Source organism: Peromyscus californicus, unplaced genomic scaffold (genome assembly GCF_007827085.1).
Source record: "Peromyscus californicus insignis strain IS unplaced genomic scaffold, ASM782708v3 Scaffold_6__1_contigs__length_162567912, whole genome shotgun sequence".
NCBI classification, from domain to species: Eukaryota; Metazoa; Chordata; class Mammalia; order Rodentia; family Cricetidae; genus Peromyscus; species Peromyscus californicus.
The window spans coordinates 161,472,061-161,484,155 of NW_026294584.1; the positions used below are offsets into that span (position 1 = coordinate 161,472,061).

Sequence of the window (12,095 nt, forward strand, 5' to 3'; positions counted from 1 at the left end):
GTCTTTCTCTTTCTTTCTTTCTTTCTTTCTTTCTTTCTTTCTTTCTTTCTTTCTTTCTTTCTTTCTTTCTTTCTTTTTTTGATGGTGGTGGTGGTGGTGGTGATGGTGGTGGTGGTGGGGTGGAGGAATGGAATGGAGGGTGGTGTTTAAGACAGAGTATCACACACTCAGTCTGGCCTAGGATTCCCTACATAGGCCAGGCTGGCCTTGAATTCACAGAAATCTTCCTACCTCAATGTCCCAAGTATTGGAATGACAGGCATGTACCACCACCAGTGAGCTCCACCACACCTCCTGTCTGTGGTGAGAGAGACTGGGTCACGTAGACTGGGTCTCTCTCTCTCTCTCTCTCTCTCTCTCTTTTTTTTTTGGTTTTTTGAGACAGGGTTTCTCTGTGTAGTTTTGGTGCCTTTCCTGGAACTCACTCTGTAGACCAGGCTGGCCTTGAACTCACAGAGATCCGCCTGGCTCTGCCTCCGGAGTGCTGGGATTAAAGGCGTGCGCCACCACCGCCCGGCAGCATCAGTTTCAAGTGCCATGACATGTCATGTTTGAAGATCCACCAGGAACTTTCCTTGACATTTGGGTTTCTGTTACCCAGAATCTGCCATTACACAGGATGTGTGACCTTACAAACCCTGAACACCCTCCAGCTCAGCTTCTCCATTTCTACCAAGAGACAAGTATTGTATGAAAGGAGAATATTTTCAATAAGAAAGATTTACTTATATATGTATATATACACACTTATTTATTTATTTATTTATTTATTTATTTATTTATTTATTTATTTTTTCCGAGACAGGGTTTCTCTATGTAGTTTTGGTGCCTGTCCTGGAACTCACTCTGTAGCCCAGGCTGGCCTCGAACTCACAGAGATCCGCCTGGCTCTGCCTCCCGAGTGCTGGGATTAAAGGCGTGCGCCACCACCGCCCAGCTTACACATATATTTAAAAAAAGAGATAACAAAACATACTTCATAGACTTACTAAGAAGATTAAATGAGGTAATATCTGTGGCATTAAGATGCTTATTAAATATAACTCATACACTTAAAGTTAATTATTATTAGCTCTTATTAAATGATACTTGAGGGAAGATAAATTTTACTAGGTTGTTGAAATCATACCTGAGCAATTGTTTACAGAATACAATTGTTGTATTGAGGCAAGAAACTTCTCACCAGTATTGCATAACTAAAAAACCTGGAAATGATTCTTTTTTTTCACTTTTTAAAATTTATTTTTCTATTATCAGCTTGATACAGTATAAATTCTTATCCTAATTGTGAAATGTTTCACTGAGGCTTGCCCAGTGAAACCAAAACTTATTATAAGCCACAGTCATCCTAGGGTCCCCCCCTGCTATATAGCCTCCCTGGTTCTGGGATTGTTCTTTGCTTTATATCTAGAATCCACTTATGAGTGAGTACATGCCATGTTTGTCCTTCTGGGTTTGGGTTACCTCACTCAGGATGATTTTTTCTAGTTCTATCCATTTGCCTGCAAATTTCATGCTGTCATTGTTTTTCTCTGCTGAGTAGTACTCCATTGTGTATATGTACCACATTTTCTTAATCCATTCTTCAGTTGACGGGCATCTAGGTTGTTTCTAGGTTCTGGCTATTACAAATAGTGCTGCTATGAACATAGTTGAGCATGTATCTTTGTGGTATGATTGAGCATTCCTTAGGTATATGCCCAAGAATGGTATGGCTGGGTTTTGAGGTAGATCGATTCCCAATTTTCTGAGAAAATGCCATACTGATTTCCACAGTGGTTGTACAAGTTTGCACCCCCACCAACAGTGGAGGAGTGTGGACATGCTTCTTAAAGAACTAAACTATAGCTGGTTATGGTAGTGCATGCCAATAGTCTCCATACTCATGGGGCTAAGGCAAGAGTATTGATGTAAGTTTGAGGCCAGCCTAGGCTATATAGCAAGACTTAAAAATAAAAATAAAACAGGCCTCTCCTATGTTTTCTCATTACTTTCCTTCAGAATATTTACTACATATTTATATTAATATTATTTATTTTGTATATATGCTTAAAATATTTCTCCCAAGTCATGTATGGTGGCCCACGCCTTTAATCCCAGCACTTGGGAGGCAGAGGCAGGCTGATCTCTGTGAGTTCAAGACCAGCCTGATCTACAAAGTGAGTTCTAGGAGAGCCAGGACTGTTCTACAGAGAAATCTTGTCTTGAAAAACCAAATACCTTTTGTTATTATTTTATACTACTCATCCTTTCTGAGCTAGCTGGGATATACTGGGATTCCCAGTTTTCTGAGGAACTGCCATATTGATTCCCATTGAGGCTGTACAAGTTCGCACTCCTATTTGTAGTCAAACCTTTTCATCAGGACTGCTGGCTCACCAATAATGACACCAAGATGTATTATTAATTATAAAAGATCGGCCAATAGCTTAGGCTTGTTACTAACTAGCTCTTAGAACTAAAAGTAACCCATTTTTACAATTTACTTTTTATCTTGTGGCTTTATTACCTTTACTCTGTACTGTCCATGCTGCTTCCTCTCTGTCTGGCTTTGGCTCCCCACTTCTTCCCAGTGTCCCGTGTGCCTGAAAATCCTGCCTAGCTATTGGTCATTCAGCTTTTTATTAAACCAATCAGAATGATGCATCTTCACAGTGTACAAAAAGATAATTTTACAACACCCAACAGCAATGGAGGAGTGTTCCCCTTGCTTCACATCCTTGCTGGCATGAGCTGCTGCTTGTTTTATTGATTTTAGTTAGCCACTCTGACAGGTGTAAGATGGAATCTCAAAGTAGTTTTGATTTGCATTTCCCAGATGACTAAGGATGTTGAACATTTAAGTGTTTCTTAGTCATTTGAGATTCCTCTATTGAGAATTCTCTGTAACACTTTTTTTTTTCTGGTTTTTCAAGACAGGGATTAAAGGCATGTGCCACCATGCCTGGTGTGTACCACTTTTAAAATTGGATTATTTGGTTTGATATCTACTTTCTTGAGTTCTTTCTCTATTTTGGATATTAGCTCTCTATCAGGTGTGGAGTTGGTAAAAATCTTTTTCCCCTTCTGTAGACTGCAGCTTTGGTGTCCTTTGCCTTACAGAAGCTTTTCAGTTCATGCGGTCCCGTTTATTAATCGTCTCCTCAGTACCTGCACTACCAGGAAGTTGTCTCCTGTGCCAGCGCATTCAAGGCTATTCCCCACTTTCTCTTCTATCGTGTTCAGTGTATCTGGTTTTATGTTGAGGTCTTTGATTCATTTGGACTTGAGTTTTGTGCGGGATAATAAATATGTATCTATTTGCATTTTTCTGCATGCAGACATCCAGTTAGACCAGCACCATTTGTTGAAGATGCTGGTATTTTCCCACTGTGTCTTTCTGGTCTCTTTATCAAAAATCATGTGTCCATAGATAAGTGTGGATTTATATCTGGATCTTTGATTTGATTCCATTGGTCAGTGTGTCTGTTTTTATACAAATACCATTCAAGTTTTATTATTATAGCTCTATAGAGCAGCTTTGAATCAGGGATGGTGATACCTCTGGAAGTTCTTTTATTGTTCAGGATTGTATTAGCTATCCTGGGCTTTTTGTTTTTCCATATGAAGTTAAGTATTGTCCTTTCAAAGCCTGTAAAGAATTGTGTTGGGCCAGGCAGTGGTGGCACATGCCTTTAATCCTAGCAGTCAGGAGGCAGAGCCAAGTGAATCTCTGTGAGTTCAAGGCCAGCCTGGGCTACAGAGTGAGTTCCAGGACAGGCACCAAAACTACACAGAGAAACCCTGTCTCAAAAAACAAAAACAAAAAAAATTGTGTTGGAATTTTCATGGGGATTGCATGGGAGCTTTTTCCATCTTCTGATATTTCCTTCAATTTCTTTCTTCATGAATGAAAAAAGATATAAAAAGGAAAGGAAAGGACGTGACTGAAGTCCAGGTCTAACTTTGATATGCTAAATGGGCACCTCAGCCATTTGTCCTGAGTTTGAAACTTAACACTTCAAAGACTAAAAGTTTTTATTATACAAGTTTTAAATTTGCTTTAATCCAAATATATTTGCTTTTATCCAAATATATTTATATCATTTGTGGCTATTGTTTCCCTGATTTCTTTCTCAGTCTGCTTGTCATTTGTATGTAGGAGGGCTACTTTTTTTTTTTTTTTAGTTAATTATGTAATCCACCACTTTGCTAAAGGTGTTTATTACCTGTAGGAGTTCCCTGGTAGAATTTTGGGGGTTGCTTATGTATACTATCATACATTGGTGAAATTATTAAGGCCACTCCACGTAGTTAAAAGGGAGGTTGATTTTGTGGGGTAACTTACAAGTGAAGGGATAGGTTACAGGGTCTGGGAAAGGTGTAGCGCAGTCCAGCAGTGTTCTCTGGAGAACTCTGCTCGGTCTACCTCCAGCATCCAGGGTCCAGGAACCAAGAGAGCTCTCCCATCCGGATCTCGGGTCTTCAGGGGTCCTCTCTCGGCTCCACCTTGTAGGTGTGACAGTTACCAAAGCCTCAAAGGGGGTGGTATTTCCAGGTCAAAGCTGAAATGGCTACCCACTACAATTATATCATCTGCAAATAATGATACTTTGACTTCTTCCTTTACAATTTGTTTACCCATGATCTCCTTCAGTTGTCTTATTGCTCTAGCTAGAACTTCAAGTGCTATATTAAATAGACATGGAGAAGATGTACAGCCTTGTTCCTTATTTTAGTGGAATTGCTTTCAGTTTCTCTCCATTTAATTTGATGGTGGCTTGCTGTAAATCGCCTTTATTATGTTAAGGCATGTTCCTTGTATCCCTACTCTCTCCAAGACTTTTATCATGGTGTTGAATTTTGCCAAAGGCTTTTTTAGACATGTAATGAAATGATCATGTATTTTTTTTTCTTTCAGCTTGTTTTTATGGTGGATTACTGTAGACAAATTTCTAAAATGGTCTTATTAAATAAAAAAATATGGAGCCAAAAATTTGGGGTAAAGCTTTAGAGAGATCAAAGAAAGCCACCCGCCAACCTTACCTTACCAACTCTGCAGCTTCCAAATGCAAGTTACTTCCTGTCTACCCACATCTTCATTGCCTTGCTATTCTGCCCTCTCATTGGCTATCTTAGCCCAGCTACCTCACTTCCTCTTCCTACACAGCTCTGTCACTTTCTGTCTGTCTGTACAGACCTCCAGGTCTCTATGGTTGGTACTGGGATTAAAGGCATGTGTCACCACGCTTGGTTCTGTTCCCTAGTGTGGCCTTGAACACACAGAGATCCTGCCCTTAAGGGATTAAGGGCATGTGCTGCCTGACTTCTTGATTACTTAAAATGGCTGGCCTCTTCCCCCATCTCCAGGTTCATGTTGGAACAACCTTGCATCTCTGAGATGATGACTACTTGTATTTGTTGGTGATGCTTGCATTGAAGATACAATAGAAGAAATAGATACATTGGTCAAAGAAAATGTTAAATCTAAAAGATTCCTGACATAAACCATCCAGGAAATCTGGGACACCATGGAAAGACCAAACCTAAAAATAATCAGAATAGAGAAAGAGAAGAATCCCAGCTCAAAGACCAGAAAATATTTTCAACAAAATCATAGAAGAAAATTTTCCTAACCTAAAAAATGGAGATGCTGATACAGGTACAAAAAGCATACAGAACACCAAATACACTGGATCAGAAGAAAAAGTCTATATGTAGTTCCTGTTTACTTACCTAGATTTTTCTTTTTCAGAATTCCCTCAGTTTATGTTTTCTTTCTTGGTTCTATTTCCATTTTCAGGTATTGAACAGGTTGTTTTTTCTTGACTTTCTTTAGGGAATTTATTCATTTCCTTTTTAAGAACCTCTGTCATCTTCATAAAGTTAATTTTAAGGTCTTTTACTTGTGCTTCAGCTGTGTTGGAATATTTAAGGCTTGCTGTAATAGGATAGCTGGGCTCTGATGAGGATATTGTTTTGGTTATTGTTTGTGTTTTTACACTGGAGTTTAGGCATTTGGTTTGGGGTGATTATAGGTCTAGATGCTAATTTCTGAGTTCGTCTTTGTTGAATGTGTGTTTTATTCCTTGGTTTCTGTTTCCTCTCTGATCTTCTGGCAAGTGTGGCCTGTGGTTCACTAGGGGGTCTCCACCTGAGTTGGGGGCTGGACCTCTGATGGCAGGCATGGCCTCTTGCTGAGCAGGGGGTCTCTGCCCAAGCTGGGGGCTGGGGGTAGTATGGAGGGGCCCTGAGAGAGTGGGAGGGGGGGCCACAGATGGGTGGCCTCCCTGCAGTTCTGGTGGCTGGAGTGGCCTCTGGTCACTGCTCTCATTTTATTTGTCTTTATTTCTACACAAAGTAAAACTCCCAACAGATTGACTCTGTGGTTCTTGAGTGGTTACTTCATACTCCCAACATCCTCAATGTCTCTGCCTCCCCAGGGTGCTGTGAGTAAAGGTGTGAGCCACTGGCCTAATTTCTAATTTTTCTTTCTTTTTTTTTTTAAATCTTGCTATGCCGCCTAAGTTGACCTCAAATTACTAGGTTCAAGCAATCTTCCTCTGTCTCTCCCTTTACCCAATAATCTTTTATTAACATGTCAAATGTGTACATTTGTGCATGCCTGTAAGTCCTAGTACTGAGGAGGCTGAAGACTAAGGGTTGTTGAGTTTGGGGCCAGTGTGGACTATAGAAAATCTGTCTCAACAAGTAAAAAAGGATATTGAGGTGGTTCACAAGGTAAAAGTGTTTGCTGCACAAGTTTAATATCCAGAACCTATAGTGTAAGGACAAAACCAATTCCCTAAAGCCATCCTCTGACCTCTGACCTCTACATGCACACCATGACAAACATGTGCTGGCACTCATAGACACACACACACACACACACACACACACACACACACACACACACACACGTGGTTGAGGGAATGATGTCAATAGGTGAAATGCTTGCTACATCAGCACGAGGCCCGAGTTCCGATACCCAGCTCTGATGTGAACGCTGGAGGCAATGGCAGGTATATGTAACTCTAGCACAGCCCAGACAGAGGCAAGTCGATTCCAGGGGCTCACTGCAAAGGCATGCCAGTCTTGCAGAAACAGGGAGTTTCAGGTTCAGGGAGAGAATCTGTCTCAAAAACTAAGGTAGAAGCCTGGCGCTGGTGGCACATGCCTTTAATCACAGCACTAAGGAAACAGAGCCAGGCAGATCTCTGTGAGTTCAAGGCCAGCAAGGTCTACAGAGTGAGATCCAGGACAGGCACCAAAACTACACAAGAGAAACCCTGTCTCAAACAAAACAAACAAACAAACAAACAAACAAACAACAACAACAAAAGGTAGAGAGAGCTACAGACAATGCTCAGAAGTTAAGAACGTCTCAGCACCCATATGACAACAAATTCTAACTCTAGCTTCAGAGTATCTAACACCCTCTTTTGACCTTCATAGACAACTGCACTCATGTAGACATACTCTCATATAGATACACATAATTAAAACAACAACAACAAAAATAGACAAAAAAACTTTAAAACTTGGGCATGGTGGTGCATGCCTTTAATTTCAATACTTGAAGGCAAGGCAGAGGAAGGCAAGTGAGTCTCTGTGAGTTCGAGGCCAGTCAGTGCTATGTAGTGAGAGTATCTTATAAAAAAAAAAAAAGCTGAGACTAGAGTCACATTCTGACATGGTACTTTTCCTGATGTTGTAGAGTTCTAGAGAGGATCTACTGGTCTTGATTCACTGGTGGGACCCTGCAGTGCCCCTGTTAGTGCAAATCAGAAACATGTCCTATCTGGAAAAAAAAAAAAAAAGAGTGGAGAACAACTGAAGAAAACATCTGATGTCAACTTCTGTCCTCCACACATACAGACATGAAAGATCATACCCAGCAACACATATAAACACATAAGGCAACACACAAAAAGATAAAATTAAATTGTTCATATATACATAAATATATGGGGTATAGTATAATGTTTCAAAATATGCATACATTATACATATGGATGTTAATCATTACAATTAAATATCTTTATATTTTTACTTTGAATTGCAATTATTTATTTTGACCCTTATAGTAGAAAACAGGCCACATGTCAGTGAGCATCAGTGGCAGTATTTCAATCCAACTGTACTTATGGACACTTGCTATGGAATAATCCTTCTGCACTGTGAATTTATATTACTCTCATTGGTTAATAAAGAACTGACTGGCTGGTAGCCAGGCAGAACTATAGGCAGAACAGCCAAACTGAGAATGCTAGGAAGAAGGAGGGCAGAGTCAGTGGAGTCGCCAGGAGACACAGAGGGAGCAAGATATGCTGGAGGACAGGTAAAGCCACGAGCCATGTGATAATACATAGATTAATAAAAATGGGTTAATTTAAGTTGTACGAGCTAGTTACTAATAAGCTTGAACAATCAGCCAAGCATTTATAGTTAATATTAAGCCTCTGTGTTGGTTATTTAGGAACTGGCAGGTGGGACAGAAACTCCTGCCTATAGACACTTAGATTTGAATTGTATGTAATTTTTAGGTTTCACAGAATATTTTCTTTATTTTTTCTAATTACTTAAATATATGTAAATTATTCTTAGTTCATGGACGTCACAGAAACAGATGGCAGGCTGCACTCAGCCTATGACCTGAAATTTGCTAAGCCTTTTTAATTTGCTGACATTTAAAATTTTCATCAGACCGACACAACAGCCTTGTCTGGAGGTTGGAGGAGGACGTCTACACTTCAAGTAGGAAGGAGCCGTCTCTGTGGGATGCGACCAGAACGAACCTAAACATTCTGCCCGAGGCCAACCCAGGGCCCAGCTGCCGATCCTGCAAAACCCAACAACTTGGAGGTGTTGGTGAGATTGCCCTACTGATCAACCTGCTCAGCTGAGATACATTCGGGAGAGGATTCAGAATCCTACAGTCTGCAGTCTGAGGAAACAAGATCAGCTGAGGAGTTGATGAATGAGCAAAACGTGACCTGAGAATACAAAAGAAGGCGCCACCCAGCCACCGAACCAGATCACCAGAATCATAAGCCCACCCTACACCGACTGGGAACAGGTAAGCCCCCATCTCCAGACTGGCAGACCAGGTCTCTATCCCCTAGACCCTTCCATCGGAGCCCCAGGGACCAGACAGCTACCTTTCCCTGCTCCTCGACCAAAAAAACCAACCCCTGTGAACCCAACAACCACTGAAACCATAAGCACACCCTGCACCAATTGGGAACAACTGCTCCCTGAGACAGAACCCACTAACACTGATTGGACTAAGCTGCTCCCAGAGAAACAGAGTCCAACAGCACCAATTCGACCAAGAATTCCTAGTGGACCAAGACTATCAATGAGAACAAGAGAGGCACCTTCAGACACAGAGACCACCTTTACCAAGCCGAGGAAGAGATGAGTGCAAAAATACAGGCAACAACATAAAGACCTATATGACAACATCAGAACCTAGCGATTCTACACCTGTAAGACTTGAACATACCAAGGCAGAAGAAGCAGAAGAAATCAATCCTAAAAATGACTTTAAGAAGATGATAGAGGGGGTTGGGGATTTAGCTCAGTGGTAGAGTGCTTGCCTAGCAAGCACAAGGCCCTGGGTTCGGTCCTCAGCTCCAAAAAAAAAAAAAAAAAAAAAAAAGATGATAGAGACCCTTAAAGAGGAAATGAAAAACTCCATTAAAGAGGAAATGAAAAACTCCCTTAAAGAGGAAATAAAAAATTCCCTTAAAGAAATGGAAGAAAAAACAAACAAAAAATTGGAAGAAACCAAAGAAAGCCAAGAAAAAGTAATTAAACAGATGAAGGAAACAGTCCAAGATTTGAAAATTGAAATTGAGACAATAAAGGAAACACAAACTGAGGGAATGCTGGAAATAGAAATACTGACTAAACAAACAGGAACTACAGAAGCAAGCATAACCAACTGAATGCAAGAGATGGAACAGAGAATCTCTGATGTTGAAGACACAATAGAGAAAATAGATTCATCAAACAAATAAAACACTAAAGACAAAAAAGTCATAACACAAAACGTCCAAGAAATTTGGGACACCATGAAAAGACCAAACCTAAGAATAATAGGGATAGAAGAAGAAGAATACCAACTCAAAGGCACAGAAAATATATTCAACAAAATCATAGAAGAAAACTTTCCTAACCTAAAGAAAGAAATACCTATGAAGATACAAGAAGCTTACAGAACACCAAATAGGCTGGATCCAAAAAAAAAAAAAAAAGTCCCCTCGCCACATAATAATCAAAACACTAAACATACAGAAGAAAGAAAAAATATTAAGAGCTGCAAAGGAAAAAGACCAAGTAACATACAAAGGCATACCCATAAGAATAACACCCAACTTCTCAATAGAGACTATGAAAGCTAGAAGGTCCTGGACAAATGTTATGCAGACACTAAGAGACCACGGAGGCCAACCCAGACTATTATACCCAGCAAAACTCTCAATCATCATAGACGGAGTAAACAAAATATTCCATGATAAAACCAGATTTAAACAATACCTATCCACAAATCCAGCCCTACAGAAAACACTAGAAGGAAAAATCCAACCTAAGGAAGTTAAACACACCCATGAAAACTCAGGCAATAGATAATCCCACACCAACAAATACCAAAAAAGGGAAACACAACACGACCACAAAAAATAACAGAAATTAACAATCACAGGTCATTAATATCCATCAATATCAATGGTCCCAACTCACCTATAAAAAGACACAGGCTAACAGAATAAAACAGGATCCATCCTTCTGCTGCATACCAGAAACACACTTTAACTTCAAAAACAGACACTACCTCAGAGTAAAAGGCTGGGAAAAGGCTTTCCAATCAAATGGACTTAAGAAGCAAGCTGGTGTAGCTATCCTAATATCTAATAAAATAGACTTCAAACTAAAATCAATCGAAAGAGATCGGAATGGATAATACATATTTATTACAGGGAAAATCCACCAAGATGAAGTCTCGATTCTGAACATTTATGCCCCAAATACAAAGGCACCCACATTTATAAAAGAAACATTACTAAAGCTTAAATTGCACATAAAACCCCACACACTAGTAGTGGGAGATTTCAACCCACCACTTTCACCAAAGGACAGATCTACCAGACTGAAACTTAACAGAGAAATAAAGGACCTAACAGATGTTATGACTCAAATGGACTTAATAGATATCTACAGAACATTCCATCCTAACACAAAAGAATATACCTTTTTCTCAGCACTCCATGGAACCTTCTCAAAAATTGACCACATACTCGGTCACAAAGCAAATCTCAACAGATACAAAAACATCGGAATCACCTCCTGTATCTTATCGGACCACCATGCCTTAAAGTTAGATTTCAACAACAACAAAAACTATAGAAAGCCTACAATCTCATGGAAACTGAATAATGCCCACCTGAAGCACCAATGGGTCAAGGAAGAAATAAGAAAGAAATTAAAGATTTCCTAGAATTCAATGAAAATGAAAGTACAACATACCCAAACTTATGGGACACTATGAAAGCAGTGCTAAGAGGAAATTCATAGCTCTAAATGCACACATAAAGAAGATGGAGAAATCTCATACCAATGACTGAACAGCACACCTGAAAGCTGTAGAACAAAAAGAAACAAACTCACCCAGGAGGAATAAATTCCAGGAAATAATCAAATTGAGGGCTGAAATCAATGAAATAGAAGCCAAGAGAATAATACAAAGAACCAATGAAAGAAAGAGTTGGTTCTTTGAAAAAATCAACAAGATAGACAAGCCTTTATCCAAATTAACCAAAAGGCAAAGAGAGAGCACCCAAATTAACAAAATCAGAAATGAAAAGGGAGACATAACAACAGACAATGAGAAAATCCAGAGAATCATCAGGTCATACTTCAAAAACCTGTACTCCACAAAATTGGAAAAATATGAAAGAAATGGACAATTTTCTGGATAGATACCACATACCAAAGTTAAATCAAGAAAAGAAACAGACCTTGGGAGGTATAACCTTGAAAACAGTTCATGTTTTTTAGCTTTATTTTTTTCTTATACCTGGTAGGGTTGTTAGAGGGTTCACAGGAGTTTA

The 12,095-nt window shown here is 39.7% G+C and overlaps 1 non-coding gene across 1 annotated transcript; it reads left to right on the forward strand.

Moving 5' to 3' along the window:
- The first annotated feature begins 7,647 nt into the window (after positions 1-7,647).
- LOC128100212 (small nucleolar RNA SNORA3/SNORA45 family) lies at positions 7,648-7,775 on the forward strand. Its single transcript, XR_008214726.1, has one exon. It is a non-coding gene; the product is annotated as a small nucleolar RNA SNORA3/SNORA45 family (small nucleolar RNA).
- The last annotated feature ends 4,320 nt before the right edge of the window (positions 7,776-12,095 follow it).